The 17222-nt window shown below is 43.9% G+C and overlaps 1 long non-coding RNA gene across 1 annotated transcript; it reads right to left on the reverse strand.

Moving 5' to 3' along the window:
- Positions 1-2659: 2659 nt before the first annotated feature.
- On the reverse strand, positions 2660-17216 carry LOC309658805. The gene is made up of 2 exons (XR_014262404.1): positions 11703-17216; positions 2660-3655 (listed from the first exon to the last, which is right to left on the reverse strand). It is a non-coding gene; the product is annotated as an uncharacterized lncRNA (long non-coding RNA).
- Between the last annotated feature and the right edge of the window lie 6 nt (positions 17217-17222).

The following is a 17222-nucleotide window of genomic DNA, read 5'->3' on the forward strand; positions in this document are numbered from 1 at the left end:
TCCTGAGACGGCTCATTTGAAGTGGAGAAGGAGCATTCCACAGGCAGTTTATGCCCCAAATTTCTTGAGACCCACAGACAGGATTAGACCTTCTCAGGCCCCAAGTCTATGCGCGAGTCCTTCCTCCCACCCTTTGTCTCCCCCTCATCCAATCAACGTCCGGCATCTGTTTTCTCCAGCCAATTAGCATCTCCAGGAGCCCTGTCGCGTTTGTCCTCGCCCCCTGACTATCAGCGGGCGGTGCCTGCGTTCTGTGGACACTCTGCCGAGCGTGGCCCGCCACAGCCCTCCGTGACGCCATGTGGGCGGGGCGGGACAGTAGATAAGAGACGCGGGCCGCTTCTGCTCGTGGCAGGATAGCTGGCCCGCCCTGCGTCTGGAGACCCAAGTCCCAGCCCGGGAGGGCTGAGGACATGAAGGAGAAGGAGGCCACCTCCCGGGAGACTCGTCGTCGGGAATGTTGCAGCAGCAGGGATGCTTTCGGCCGCTGCGGCAGGGGGCGCGGCGGAGCACAGGACGCCGGTCGCGGGGAGACATTGTGTTCCAGGTGCTGAAGCAGCAGCTGTCCAGCAACGCCGTGGTCATACTGCACGTGGTGGAACGGGACCTCTTCAACCAGATAGCGCGCTAGGTGACCCGGCTCAGGCGGGAGGGCGCGGACCTACGAGACGAGCGCCGGACCACCGGGACTGCTGAGATCCGCGCCGCCCTCCGGTCGCTCCTGTCCGCGAGAGCTGCGTTTCGTGCCCACACGTCCTCCTTCCTGGCGTGTGGCCGGAGGGTGTTCCGCGCGCTGCCCGCGCTAGTCCGGAGGAGCGGGCTCTGCCTGGGGTCTCCCTGGGACAGGCCCTGCTGCCGAATGCTTGCGGAAAATCGCAGATTTACAGATATAACTAGGTTATCATCCAGGCTGTAGCAGAGATACGTGCACCTGGGCCTTTGGTGTGTTGCGGAAGAAATGAAGGTGTTTGCAGAGTAAATACCCAGAAAAGGAAGAAACATTTAAAATCAGGCAGGGATGTCATGGGCTCAGGTAAAGGTCCAAGCAAACGTGGGAGGTTAGAATCCAGGCACCTGGACCACTCCTTATGCCTCACCCCCTGGTGAAGATGGAAATAAAGGGAAATCTGATTTGCTCTCAGTAGAACCTGGCTTCTTATGTGCTGCTTTGTGGGGTGTATGTGATGGGTGAGGAAAGCTCAGACAAAGATAGGGTTCCTCCAATAGAGGAAGTGTCCTGTCTCCTCCCCTCCATCCCTAGTTCAGTATTTCTCCTCTTAGTCATCTTCATCCCCTGTACCAGGTCTTTGTGCTTGTGTATTCAAATGTAGATGAGAGGTGAAGAAGCCAGAAGGGCAAGTAGAGAGTGCTGACAAAACACTACCCACCCAAACCAAGCTTACTAGGGGAAGAGGAGCCTGAAATGAGGACTGAAGGGTAAGGGAGAGTCCTTCCCATTCCCACACAGGCCCCCTACATTTTTCTCCTATTTCCTGGCAAGATAGGACTCCCCATCTAGAGCTCCCTGCTGCTTCCCTCTCATCCTGCTCCACTTCCTGGGTTTATTCTTTCTCTTTCATCTCTGTTCTCTCTTATTCCTGTTTTATTCTCTCCATTTACTGTCATTTCTTCTGTTTTACTTCTGACTACCCCTTTTTCCTTCTTTCTGGCCCTCCCTGCATATTCTTGCCTCCCTTTTCTTTCTGTCTTCTCCCCTTTTCCTTGCCTGTCTTTCATCTATTTTTCTCTGTACCTAGAAAGTTTTACATTTGGGCCAAAAATGGATCCAACCAATCCTCTACTGCCATCTTCCAGCATCAGGCTTCTAATACAGAAGAATTTGTGAGTTACCAGCATTCTGAAGTCCTTTCTTCTAGTTCTGTTCTTGTTGCATTCCCCTCCTGGTCTGTTCAGTCCACTCACCAGGCCATATTTGGATGGTTCCCAAAATGAACCATCTCTCCTTGCTTCCACCCTCCCCACACCAGGACCTGGTGAATCTTGCCCTCCACAGACTGTCCATTCAACTGGTGAGAAATGAAGCCACTTTCACCAGTGAGAACTAGGAAACATGGTTGGAATTCCCTCATTGTCAATCTTCAGTTTACTTTCTCCAGGAGTATCTAAAACAGCTGTGACTAAACTTCCCGTTGGGAGCCCTGAGCAGAGACTGCAGTCTGCTGGATTAGAGTGTTGGTCTTCATGCCTCATCAGCCTTGACACCCTTTAGGCTTTCTCTGAAGTTCATGCAGAGGCTAACCACACCATCCTTCTTTTCCTAGCCCCAAACCCTAATGAAAATGCTCTACCTTGAGAGCTAAATAGACAGGACTTGATCACAAAGCAACTCTTAAGAATCCTAGAAGCTTGCTATAGCTGTGTGTAAAAATGCTCCCCATCAGTGTCCTTCCCAGAGCCCTGTTTATCTAGAAGGCCTGGAAAAGGAGGAAAGGAGGTAACCTGCTAACAGCCCCAGCAGTAAAATGAGGTGAGAAGCATGTTTAGTAGGTGAGGACATGTGTTGGGAAAAACTTTTGTTGTAAGGCCTGCTTCTGATTATGCCAACCCTCTCCCTGGGTTGTAAAGACACCCAACATGATGCCTAAAACAAAATGCTTACCCCTCAGCCCTCTCCACCAAGAAAACCCAAGTCTGGCTATTGCATCTGTTGAGATGACTATTTCAAGTTTATTAACTGAAGTCTTGATATTCTGAAGGCAGTAATTTCAGACTAGAAAGCAAAACTGAGCTCTTGGTGGACACTGGGAAAAGGAGATGGGATCTGAAAGTTGCTTGGTAGCAAGAAGTGGATGGTGTTCAAGGGGCATACAAGAAAATTGTTGGAGACAAGTGAGGTGGTTCACATCTCCACTGAGACTGGAAAATAAGTCTGTATTTTCTTGGAGCACTTTAAGGTCATGACAACAGAATGAACAGTGATGTGGGGGTGGTCATGGGGAATGGCTTGCAGGAAACATTTTCTCCCTTGCCATGTGCACCACTGCAGTCCAACACGGAGGGAGGAGGAGAGGTGGCAGAGCACTGTGGGAGGCTGTTTAGAAGCTATTATAAGACCCCCTTCGTAACCCGAGCACCTAGACCTACTGAGTCACCTACTCCCTGCCAACACCATATATTGGAGCCTAGGAGATAGCAGATGTGATGCTGGTGAGTTCTCCAGGATCTCCAAAGCCATTACTAGCTGAGGGTCTGGGCCTTGCTGATCTATTAAAGCTCAGTTTATCTTGAAGGAATCTTGTCTTGGGGGTGGGCAGGACAGGGGAAAAGGAATGTCAAAGGAGAGCAGGGAAACAACTGGGAAGCTTGGGGGAAGGACCCTGAGGCACTAAGGAGACACAGTTCCAAGAGCAGGAAGAAAAGACTCCTCTAAATCAGATGACCCTGACTCTTCATTATTGTTCCATCCTCCACCCCGTAACTCCTACCCTGCCCTAGCCTGGTACCACCTCCTCCTCAGCCTGCCCCCAATTCTTGCTCTGCCAATCATCTCCACTTCACCCAGCTCCCTACAGCAAGGTAAGAAGACACCTTAAGTCCCAGGGCATTGTTATCTTGTACTTGTGCATCTACTTCCCGGAGGTGAAACAGCAAAAAGGCAGCCGAGTGGAGTTAGAACCAGAGTCAGGGGCATTGCCTGTAAAGAGTTTAAATACAAAAATAAAACCAAATAAGTCAGTGCTTTTTACTTACCATCATACCCTATCAATCATAAACAATGTTTGTGATAAAACACTTCGCCCAGGTAAAATCTCCTAGTGGTCTAAATTCTAAACAATTGTAGAATTCCAGTTCAGTTAGTCTATCTCAAGATCCTTATGCTTCAGGTAGCACATTCTTATTTGTCCTTTAATAAACATTACATTCTACATGGAAGTTAACTTGGAGAACTCCCATTACTGGGTTGGCCCACTCGGCTACACATGCTCACTTCCAAAGTAAGTTCCTAACAGTTTGGTTTGGAAGCATTTGAGCTCACTTTGGGCACACATAGCATCTCTATGGCTTAAGGTACCACATATACCTGCATTTAAATAGTGGATTCAAAATAAACCATAGCACAGTGGTTGTAAAGATGGAGATTCAAACTTGGGTTAATCAATTCTGTCATTCTACATAGCCACTTGCCTGGAAGCTAAAGTGGCGAAACAGTGTAAACTACAAAGTGTAATATGTTTGGTGAGTACAGAATTTAGTTTATGCATGAAATATTTTATGGAATTTGAACATTTTTTAAAATTGAAAAATCGAGAATAAATGAATCTAGAAAAGAAAATATCACATCAGTAGTAGACTTTAGCCAAATAGCTTTAAAGCTTTCCTCAGTCCTGCCCAGCAGTCCTAAGCACTGCATCTTCTTGCTACCTGGCAACATTTCAGTTCCTCTCAAAAGGTATTCTAGGTATTTCAAGTATCTTGCTCTAACACCACCTCTCTTTCTGGTCCACTCCTTCTGGTCCACTCTTTTTTTTTTTTTTTTTTTTACATCTTTATTGGAGTATAATTGCCTTACACTGGTGTGTTAGTTTCTGCTGTATAACAAAGTGAATCAGCTATACATATACATACATCCCCATATCTCTTCCGTCTTGTGTCTCCCTCCCACCCTCCCTATCCCACCCCTCTAGGTGGACACAGCGTACTGAGCTTATCTCCCTGTGCTATACGGCTGCTTCCCACTAGTTATCTATTTTACATTTGGTAGTGTATATATGTCCATGCCACTCTCTCACTTTGTCCCAGCTTACCCTTCCCCCTCCCAATGTCCTCAAGTCCATTCTCTATGTCTGAGTCTTTATTCCTGTCCTGCCCCGAGGTTCTTCAGAACCTCTTTTTTTTTTTTTAGATTCCATATAAATGTGTTAGCATATGGCATTTGTTTTTCTCTTTCTGACTTACTTCACTCTCTATGACAGTCTCTAGGTCCATCCACCTCACTACAGATAACTCAATTTCGTTTCTTTTTATGGCTGAGTAATATTCCATTGTATATGTGTGCCACATCTTCTTTATCCATTCATCTGTCGATGGACACTTAGGTTGCTTCCATGTCCTGGCTATTGTAAATAGAGGTGCGATGTACATTGTGGTACATGACTTTTTTTGAATTATGGTTTTCTCAGGGTATATAACCAGTAGTGGGATTGCTGGGTCATATGGTAGTTCCATTTTTAGTTTTTTGAAGAACCTCCATTCTGTTCTCCATAGCGGCTGTATCAATTTACATTCCCACCAACAGTGCAAGAGGGTTCCCTTTTCTCCACACCCTCTCCAGCATTTATTGTTTGTAGATTTTTTGATGATGGCCATTCTGACAGGTGTGAGGTGATACCTCATTGTAGTTTTGATTTGCATTTCTCTAAAGATTAGTGATGTTGAGCATACTTTCATGTGTTTGTTGGCAATCTGTATATCTTCTTTGGAGAAATGTCTGTTTAGGTCTTCTGCCCATTTTTGGATTGACTTATTTGTTTTTTTGAGATTGAGCTGCATGAGCTGCTTGTAGATTTTGGAGATTAATCCTTTGTCAGTTGCTTCGTTTGCAAATATTTTCTCCCATTCTGAAGGTTGTCTTTTCGCCTTGTTTATGGTTTCCTTTGCTGTGCAAAAGCTTCTAAGTTTCATTAGGTCCCATTTGTTTATTTTTGTTTTTATTTCCATTTCTCTAGGAGGTGGGTCAAAAAGGATCTTGCAGTGATTTATGTCATGGGTACCAAAAGCATGAGCAACAAAAGAAAAATAGATAAATTACACGTAATCAAAATGAAAAACTTTTGTGCATCAAGGACATTATGAAGAATGAAAAGACAACCTACAGAATGGAGAAAAATATTTGCAAGTCATATAGCTAATAAAGGTCTAGTATCCAGAATATACAAAGAACTCTTACAACTGAATAACAAAAAGACAAACAACCCAAGTTTTTAAATGGACAAAGAAATCGCCATTTCTCCAAAGAATACATACAAATGGCCAACAAGCACATGAAAATATATTAGTCTTTAGGGAAATGCAAATTAAAACCACAGTGAGGCACCACTTCATACCCAGTAGGGTGGCTATAATCAAAAAAAAAAAAAAAAGCAGCTGGGGAGGGAATAGGAGAAATTGGAACCCTCATACATGGCCAGTGGGAATGTAAGTTGTTCAACAACTGTGGAAAATAGATTCTAATGAGCCAAAATAGAATTACCAATAATCCAGCAATTCTATTCCTAGGTATTTACCCAAAGAATTGAAAACAGGTACTTAAACACATGTACGCATCAGTTTATAGGAGCACTATTCATAATTGCTAAAATTGCCCAAATGTCTATCAATGGACAAATTGTGATATATCCATACAACGAAATATTATTCAGCCATGAAAAGGAATGAAGTAATGATACATGCTACAATATGGATGCACACTTACTTGGTGTGTGAGCTAAGTGAAAGAAGCCCTACACAAAAGATTGTATATAATATGATTCCATTTATATGAAATGTCCAGAATAGGTATATTCACAGAGATATAAAGCAGATTGGTGGTTGCCAGGGGCTAGAGGAAGGGAGGAATGGGGAGTGCTGGGGACTGAATTGTGCCACCCCAAATTTACATGTTGAAGCCCTACTCCTCAATGTGACGGTATTTTAAGATGGGGCCTTTGGGAGCTAATTAGGTTAAGACAAGTTCATGAGGGTGGGGCCCTCAGAACCATGAGAACATACATTTTTATTAAGCCATCCAGTCTATGGTATCTTATTACAGGAGCCCAAGCTGACTAAGACAGGGAGTAACTGCTTAACAGGTACAAGGTATGCTTTTGTGATGATAAAAATATTTTGGAGATAGTGGTTGTACAACACTGTGAATGTACTAAATGCTACTTTGTGCTACTTTGAATAGTTAATTTTATGTTATATCAATTTCTCCTCAGGTTGTTTTTTTTTTAAATAAATGTATTTATTTATTTTTGGCTGTGTTGGGTCTTCGTTGCTGTGGGCGGGCTCCCTCTAGTTGCGGCGAGTGGGGGCTACTCTTCGTTGCGGTGTGCAGGCTTTTCATTGCAGTGGCTTCTCTCCTTGCGGAGCTCGGGCTCTAGGCGCACGGGCTTCAGTAGTTGTGGCACGCTGGCTTCAGTAGTTATGGTATGCGGGCTCAGTAGTTGTGGCTCGCGGGCTCTAGAGCACAGGCTCAGTAGTTGTGGCTCAGAGGCTTAGTTGCTCCACCGCATGTGGGATTTTTCCAGACCAGGGCTTGAACCCACGTCCCCTGCATTGGCAGGCGGATTCTTAACCACTGTGCCACCAGGGAAGTCCCTCCTCAGTTTTTTTTTTTAAACAAACAAAAACCATGAGAAGTAGTCTTCACCACATGGCCAGAGGGGTCCAGAAAATGCTAAGAAGTGTAACAACACTGGATCATTGCCATCAATACAACACATCATGTAATGTCTGCTTTCAAACAAACCCAAACCTTGATTCTGTGGTCTCCTGCAGCTCGCATTCCATATTGCTGATGCCATTTAAGGCAGAACACCTCCCAAAGGGCATCAATATCTACTGTCATCACCTCCAGTCTGTCCTCCAACCTCACCAGAACGCTGCTCCACTGGGTTCTCAAGTTACTCTCCTCGGCAGCATTGGACAGTTGATCACTTTCTTTTCCTCTACCCTCTTTCTCCACATGGCTTCTACAACACCACAGTCTCCTCTTTTTCTTTCTTTCCCACTGGCCATTCTTTCTCAGCCTTCTATGCTGCTTCCTCCTCTTTCTCAACTTATTGGAATGTCCCAGGGCTCAGTCTTTGGCCTCTATACCCACTTTCCAGGTGAGCTCATCCTGTTTTATGCCTTTTTTTTTTTTTTTGCCCCAGGCGGCAGGCGGGATCTTAGTTCTCCGACCAGGGATCGAACCCGTGTTCCCTGAAGTGGGAGCACGGAGTCCTAACCACTGAACTGCCAGCGAATTCCCTGTTTTATAGCAGGGATACAAATAAATACAATTTATTGGCCAATGACCTTCCACTTCATATCTCCCACTGTACTCCAGATGCTGGTATCTATCTGCTACTTGACTCCTCTAACAGGCATTTAAAATTTTTTTTAATTTAATTTAATTTATTTTTTTATACACCAGGTTTTTATTAGTTATCCATTTTATGCATATTAGTGTATACATGTCAATCCCAGTCTCCCAATTCATCACACCACCCACCCACCTCCCGCCACTTTCCCCCCTTGGTGTCCATACGTTTGTTCTCTACATCTGTGTCTCTATTTCTGCCCTGCAAACCGATTCATCTGCACCATTTTTCTAGGTTCCACATATATGCGTTAATATACGATATTTGTTTTTCTCTTTCTGACTTACTTCACTCTGTGTGACAGTCTCTAGATCCATCCACGTCTCAACAAATAACTCAATTTCGTTCCTTTTTATGGCTGAGTAATATTCCATTGTATATATGTACCACATCTTCTTTATTCCATCTGTCTGTCGATGGACACTTAGGTTGCTTCCATGTCCTGGCTATTGTAAATAGTGCTGCAATGAACATTGGGGTGCATGGGTCTTTTTGAATTATGGTTTTCTCAGGGTATATGCCTAGTAGTGGGATTGCTGGGTCATATGGTAGATCTATTTTTAGTTTTTTAAGGAACCTCCATATTGTTCTCCATAGTGGCTGTATCAATTTACATTCCCACCAACAGTGCAAGAGGGTTCCCTTTTCTCCACACCCTCTCCAGCATTTGTTGTTTGTAGATTTTCTGATGATGCCCATTCTAACTGTGTGAGGTGATACCTCACTGTAGTTTTGATTTGCATTTCTCTAATAATTAGTGATGACTAACCGGCATCTTAAACTTGAAGATCAAAAACAATACTCTCCCTCCTCCACAGTCTGCCTCCTCCCTGCCTTCCCTATTAGCCAATTGCTCAGGCCCAAATTCCTCTAGTTACACGCCGCTTCTTTACTTCTTGTGCATCAACAAATCTTATTGGCTCCATCTTAGAAATATATCCAGAATTCAACTATCTCTCACCACCTGGCCTGCTGTTCCCCTGGTCCATCCAAGGGAGTTTGCACTAGCCTCTCAACTCTTCTCCTTGCTTCATTCATGCACTCTGCAGTCCACTCTCCATGTAGCAGGCAGAGGATCCTTGGAAAGCAGGCCATATCTTACCAAACCTCAGCTCTCCTCTTCACTCAGGCTGGCACCAGGCCCTCTCATTCAGTTCCAGTCACATTGTCTGTTTTGCACTCCTTTCTGGCCTTTGCATCTGTTCTCTCTCCCCACAGATATTCTATCTGGTTGCTCCCTGACTCTCTTCAAATGTCTGCTCAAAAGCCACATCCTGAGAGGCCTTCTGAACCACTTACATCTCTCTCTACCCTTCTTTCTCTATTTTTCTTCACAGTACTTATCATTCCCCACATATAATTATTTTATTTATTTTCCATCTTTCTTTGCTGGAATGTGAGCTTCTTGAGCACAGACATTTTGTTTTCTTCTCTGCTGCATCCCTGGTCCTTGCCCTCCAGGGTCTCAGAGGATTTTCTGGGTGAGTTAGAAGGAATGAAGGCAGATCAAGCATGTTGAGGAAAAAGCAGCTAGCTCACTGGGGTACATGGGAGACTGTGAGGTAAGGTCAGGCTGGCCAGAAGTTCCTGAAGGCCAAGTAGGCCACCAGAGAAATTAGGATATTATTGTCAGGGTTGTGGAAAACATCCCTCCCCTTCTCTCAATGCTTATGTCCTCCCTTCAGTTAAGGCTCCAATGTGAAAGAAATGATTATCCAAACTTGGAAATAGAAAAGAGATTATTAGTGACAAAAGTTCCTTCTTTGACCAAAATTTAGTCAGGCTCCTCTGAGCCCTCTTTTCAACTAGGCCTTGACCTTGCGCTTCCATGTCCTGCCTTGTAGAGTCTAATTTTAATAAGAATCCTGCTAGTTAGTCTAGTGAGGATCCCCCCACCTTTAATACCTGATCACCCGCCACAGCTAATCAAACTCCTCATCCCCACCATCCTCCAGGTGATATCTGATGACCCTGGCCTGCAGAAATCCTATTACATCAGTTTAGCAAGAATCTCTCTACTCTTGATGTCTGTTCTTAGCCATTTTGTAACCAGAGACCCCACCCTGCTCCTTAGCTATAAATCCCCACTTTTCCTTGCTGTATTTGGAATTGAGCCCAGTTCTATTATATAAGGTCTCTTTTCCCCTATTGCAGTAGTTCCCGGATAAAATGTGTTTTTAGTGCTTTAACTGCTATTCGGCTCTGATTCTCTTGGACACTAGGTGTCCTTACAGCTTAGCATTGTCTAGCAGATCTTTTGGAGATTATCTGCTTCCATGTGCACCTTTGATTGGCTTCTACTGACTTTATTTTACAATTCCATATGGGTAGAAATTAACTTGTAGAAAACCGGTTTCTGTCTGAGAGCAAGGCCAAAGATTCCTATTTATAGCAATACAAATAAAATTTGTCAAGAGACGCACCTGATTTATCTCTAATGGAAAAAAACAACCCCAAAGTAGTGACCATACCTTAAACATCACAGTTTATTATACCCTTAATATATTAACCTGTCTTCCATCTGTTAGCAATCTCTTTTCAACATTCCTTTGGCTGACTATTAAAAAAATGATATCTTCAAAATCTCCTTTGAATTGGTTATAACATCTTACAGAGCCCCTCATTAATGAGTTGAGTAAAATCTTGATATTTGTGCATCATTCATATATTTGCATGGGAGTCATGTGTTTTACTTTTCGAAAATTATTTTTAGAAAAAGTCACTGCAGTGAGGTCTTACTTGATCAAGCCGGTCTAAAAATAGACCTCCACCATCTCATTGCCCTGCTTTTGTTTTGTCCTTACAGCCTGTATGTTTGTTTGTGCTGACTGTGCCCTTCACTGTCAGTCAGCTTGCCAGGGCAGGAACTTTGTTCACCGCTATATCAATAAAGACTCAATGAACAAATGAATGAATGAGTGAGTGAATGGTATGTGGTCTGGAGCACAGGAGTGCGGACTTTCCATTTGATGCTAAAGCACTCTTGCTATCTTTGCACTCCTTTGTTAACTGCTCCCCTGAACTCTTTTTCAACTAGGCCTGTCTTTTGGACTTCCATGTTTCTCTCTACAATGTCCATTTTTAGCAAGAATCCTGCTAAATATGTTTAACCAGAATGCCCCATCCTTGATATGTGATCACCCTGAATATATAATGGGGCTCCTTGTCCTCTACCATCTGCCAGGTGATGTCTGATATCCTGGCCTACCTTCAGCAAGAACCCTGTTAGATCGGTTTGTACAGAATCCCCCCCTTAGTAATTTTCCATCCAGTGTCGGCCCCCCACCTCTCTCTTTGGCTATAAATTTCCACTCTCCCTTGTTGTACTCAGAGCTGAGTCCAATCTCTCCTCCCCCACTGCAAGACCCTGGTGCAGTGGTACCTACACATATCCTGATAACGCCCCCCCTTGAATAAAGTCTTCCTTACAGTGCTTTAACAAGTGTCATGAATGAATTTTTTTTCTTGAACACTGATCTCCCCATTATCTCTAACCACGGCTGGGTGACTTGGCAGAGGAAGAGGGGTGCACCTTAAGAGGATGGGTATGCCAGGGACAATAAGGCAGAAAGCCCTCATAATTTTGAATCAACAACAGTAATCACTGTCGCTTACCCTGTGCCAAGCGTACATTCCAGTGCTTTTCCTTGTATTCACTCGTCTAGCCAGTTTTCGCAGCTAGGGCCAGGAATGTGCGGCGGGAACCCGGGATCTGGCAGTGGCGGGTAGCCCGGGTGGGCTGCATCCTGGCGCTTTCTCTTTGTCTTTGCTGCTATAGCTTCCCTCCTTTGCTGGGCCGGGTGGTCACTAACCCCTCTGGTTTTCTAGCGGGATTGTCCTTGCTTCTGGAGATTCGGCTCGATTTCCGGCTTCGCCCGGGAGAGCGAGGTTGGGCACTCCGGAGTGCCCGGTGTCCTACAAGAGCTCCGCGGCTGGCGGCCGGGGCCCGACAGGCGGTTCTCCTTTGCCCTGGCCGGGCGGATCCAGCGACAGCCCGCCCGGATCGTGAGGCGGGGCAGCGCAGCAGGCTGCCGCAGGAAGCAGGCTCTGTATGAGTAAGCACTTTGCAGCGTGTCAGGATGGCCGAGTGGTCTAAGGCGCCAGACTCAAGGTGTGTACCTTCCCTGTGGGCTTTCTGGTCTCCGAATGGAGGCGTGGGTTCGAATCCCACTTCTGACAGGCGCTTTTTGCCACCTTCGGCTAGGTTAACATATGTAAGAACATTTCCCCCGTGCTGCTGGCGTTTTTTTTTTTTTTTTTCCTGTTTTCTGAGAAGGCAGCCATATTCAGACTTTACCGTTCCTGCTGTTCTCTACTGCCTGTTTTTTCGGATTTACAGTGGCCGAGAGACTGTCTAGGTGGAAAAGGGAGGCGGTTGTAAGTACCCGAGGTTCATGTAATCATATTCACGAACCCAGTTTACGTCACACCTTTTACACTTAGTCTATCTCCATGTAGAAGTCACTGTCATGTGCTCCCTGGTGGTCTAGTGGTTAGGATTCGGCGCTCTCACCGCCGCGGCCCGGGTTCGATTCCCGGTCAGGGAAAGCCCACTTTTTGTTTCAACTTAACCTCAAAAATACAGTATTTGCTTGTTTTTGGGAGAAAGTAATTACCAGAGGTGAGAGTTATTCTGGTTAAGGGGTGCTAGCTGTTTGTGAATCATTGTCCTATACCTACAATACCTTAATTAGGAAGGGAAGAACATTGCGGACAGCACTAAATGATCCCAAAAGAGAACCCTGGTGCCGCCACAAGTGCCAGTCTTCCAATGCCCAGGGTTAAAAAAAATCTCCCCGAATGCCCAAATTACCATTAGAATGGCAGATGTCACCTAGAGGGGGGACTCAGGAAGGTCTTAGCTCCTCACAATGGCTCAGGCAAGTTTTGCTATGAAAAGAAGTCAGGAGATTCTCTCCCACCCCAGCATCTACCTTTTTATTTTGAAAGTAAATTGAAATAATTAAAACAATGACCCAACGAACACCGGTGTTCTTTCTACCTACATACGACATAGGTTAATATTTTGCCACATTTTCTCTTTCTCTCTAGACAGATAGAGCTTCCCCAGCCTCCCACCCATTTGAAAGTTGCAGACAATATTACACTACTCCATGTCACACCTGAGAAAATTAACGTTAACTTGTCATCATCAGATACCAGTGCACGTGCAAATTTCCCCTAATTGTTCCCAAAATATCTTTTATAGCTGCTTTTTAAAAGTTTTTATTCTAGAAACTTTCACTGCCCATTTTTCTATTGTGACACCTGCGGAAAATAATCTATTTTAGTAATAAAAACACTGGTCACACTTAAGTTCTATCTTAATAGCTGTATAATATTCTGACCCTCTATGCTTAATTTGTTGTTTTTCAAAGTATTCATTTCTCCTTGGGTACCTTTTTTAGCCCTCCAGGCCAGAGCTGTTAGGATATATTCTACCTCCATATTAGTTACAAGTGGGCTTGCCAAACGACCCCAGGCCTTGGACAAATAATTTTGCCTCTACTTTTCTGTGTGCTAGCAGTTGGCTTTTTTTTGTAATCCAGCCTTGTGCGGAGTATAGCATGGTGAATGATGGCTGGTGGTCAGGTTGAGCTGAGTTCAAGTTCTGACTGGACTTTTCAGAAGGCAAGATGTCTATCCTCTCTAAGCTTTAGTTTTCTCATCTACAAAACTGGCCAATCAAAGGATGAAGAAGAAAGAGAATGAAATTCCACCTAACCTTTAAGTTTCATTTTGAAATCTTCCCTCATCTTCCAAAGGAATTGGAAGGAATCTAAAATAAAAAAACAAAGGATTAAAAAAAAAAAGCTGGGAAGACATACATCTAAATGTAACTGATTTTCTGTATGTGGTAGGATTATGAAAAATTTAAATTTTCTTTGCTGTAACGTCATGCATTTGCTGATTTTTCTACCATGAGTATATAAAACTTATTAGTAGAAGAATAATACAACTTATTTGAAAAATTGCTCACACCTTACACAAGAATCAACTCAAAATGAGTCATAGATTTAAATGTAACACATAAAACTATAAAAACTTTATAAGAAAACAGGAGAAAACCTTTAGGACCTAGGGCTTAGTGAAGAGTTCTTAGAAATGACAATAAAAACATGATCCACAAAAGAAAATATTAAATTGAACCTCATCAAAATTAAAAACTTATTCTGCAAAAGACCTTGTTAAGAGGATGTAAAGACAAGCAACAAACAGGAAAAAAATTTGCAAACGACATAACTGACAAAGGGCTCATATCTAGGATATAATAGAGAACTCTCAAAACTCAATGGTAAAAAAGCAAACAATCCAATTAGAAAATGAGCCAATGACATGGCAAGACATTTATGTTCAACGTTGTTGAAGTGCAAATTAAAATCACAATGAGATATCACCACAAGCTTTTCAGAATAGCTAAAATAAAAAGCAGTGATAACACCAAGTACTAGCGAGGATGAAGAGAAAGTAGATCACTTACTCATTGTTAGTGGGAATGTAAATGGTATAGCCATTTAGGAAAGAGTCTGACAATATTTTACAAAACTAAACATGAACTTACCATATGACCCAACAATTACATACTTAGGCATTTATCCCAGAGCAGTGAAAGCTGATATTCACGCAAAAACCTGTACACAAATGTTCATGGCACCCTTATTTGTAACAGCCAAAAAACAGGGAAACAGGGAACAATTGAAATGCCCTTCAATAGGTGAATGGTTAAACAAATGGTGGTACCACCGTACCACAGAATGCTACTCAGCACTAACAGCAAATAAACTATCGATGCAGGATACAACTTGGATATACCTCAGGGAATTAGGTAGAGTGAAAAAGTCAATCTCAAAAGGTCACATACTGCATGATTCTATTTATATAAGATTCTATAAATGATAAAATTATAGTGACTGAAAACAGATTAGTGGTTGCTAGGGGTTTTGTTTATTGGAGGGTAGGGAGTGGGGTGGAGGTGACTACAGAGGCATAGCAAGAGGGAGATCTTTGTGTTGATGAAATAGCTCTGTATCTTGATTGTTACTTGCTCCCTACATAATGGATGACACCAGCCTTCAGCAGATATAATCCAGGAAGAAGCCCACCTCTGGCATCCCAAGGTTTTTCCTATTTTATTTCTGACAAACACCATCATCTGTCACTTGTCACACTTATTTGAACATATGTCATAGTTCCTGCTATGGACTGAACATTTTTGTTGCCCCCCCAAATTCTTATGTTGAAACCTAATCCCCAATATGATGGTAGTCAGAGGTGGCGATTTGGGAGGTGATTAGGTCATGAGGGTTGAGCCCTCATGAATGTCATTAGTGCCCTTATAAAAGAGACCCCAGAGAACTCCCTTGCTCCTGCCACTGTGTGAGGACACAGCAAAAAATTGGGCTCCCAGTAGGAGGGCCCAAATCTGCTGAATCTGCTGGCACCTTAATCTTGGATTTTCTAGACTCCAAAATTGTAAGAAATAAATGTCTGTTGTTTATAAGCCACTCAGTTTATTATATTTTTGTTATAGCAGCCCTTATGGAATAAGACAGTCCTTAAGCTTGTCTCCAAGTTCACCAAAGGCAGGATTTGGGTCTGATTCACCAGATTTCAGAGCCACTATCAGAGTGGTTGTTTAATCCATGTGAACTTCATGTGTACAGTGAGGTAGACTGGGGACTCAGTGAGACTGGGAGTGCCAGCCCCTATGGAGGTGAACATGAAGAAGGAGTTAGAAGCCACACTATGTAGGGAAGTGGTTGAGGTATGGGTCCATCAATGTTGGGAAAGTCAATCACCAATGAGGCCTGAGTGTCTCTGCACATTCCTGTTGGATATGCTTAAAATGCAAGACCATGACTGCTCTTTGCTTGGGCTGTTTCTCAGAGCTGTGTTTTAGTGAGCAACGTTGAGGGATGAGATAATGTCTCCTCCCCCACCTCCTACTCACCCCCGACAAAGAGCAGGTTTGCTTACTGCTTGCTATACAGCTGGTCAATTTTCTGAGTTCAGTGTTCCTCAGCTGCAATGCAACGCCACTACATGCATGGTGTCTACCTGGGTACCTCTGCATTGCCCCCATTGGGACTTGGTGGCTTGGGGAGCTCATGCTACTTGCTGTGCATGAGTAATAAAATCCTTTGCCTCTGACCCATGAGTCTCTTGCCTTCTGCCAGCATCCATGAAACTGTGGCAAGCTAACTTGTTAGCTTACAAGTAGGATAAGATCCCAGACCCTCCCAGCTGGAGGAGGGTTTTTGGGTACCTTGTTGTTCTGTCCTAGCCTCAGACTCTAAAGAGAATGGCACTTTCTCAGCTGGTTCTGAAGGTACCTTTTTGCCTTTGGTGATGAACTGTCCTTTAACCTCATAGTCACCTGGCCCCTTCCTGTGACCCTCTGGGTGATTACTCATACCTCCAAGAGGTCCTTTAGGGACATAATTCAGGCCAGGTCACTGCCAAATGATGGGCCTCTTTAGACCTCATGCATCTGTCTGCCTGAAAGTTCTCATCAGTATTGACTCCATCTATCTGCCTCCTCACCCCTCAGGGCTGCCAGGCAAAGAAGATCCAGGGGGATAGGAAAAGGATGGAGGGCAGACCATGCAGTTTTGATGCTGTGAATTCTGAGAACTTCTATCACTCAAGCATTCAACATATTCATTGCCGAATGTCAACAATGTGAATTGTTTTTTCAGGAATACAAAAAAGAATAAGACAGAACAACTGAGTGTAGAAGCAAGAAGATTTAGGGTTAGATGACTTAGGTTTTGATCCCTCTGGACCAGCATTTGTGACCTCACGCAAGTTATGTAACCTCTTGGAACATCAGTTTTCCTCATCTATGAAATGGAGTAATATTAGACTATGTACACTGGGGGTTGCTTTAATAACATGGAAGAGCATTGAGCATGTTGCTGGCCACAAGGTTGCCTCCATCTAAGTTCCCAACTTCTCTTAAAATTCACAGTCACGGGAGATGGAGGAGTAGACATGGGGAGGGGAGGTAGGGCTAGACTCAGATTAAAGGAATAACAGACGAGCCAAGGACCCCAGACAAGGTCCTTGGAAATCAAAGACCTCCCTAACTCTCAGCAGTCAATTCTATAATTATTTAGATGCCACCCAGAATGT

Source organism: Balaenoptera physalus (genome assembly GCF_965194825.1).
Source record: "Balaenoptera physalus genome assembly, chromosome: 3".
NCBI lineage: Eukaryota > Metazoa > Chordata > Mammalia > Artiodactyla > Balaenopteridae > Balaenoptera > Balaenoptera physalus.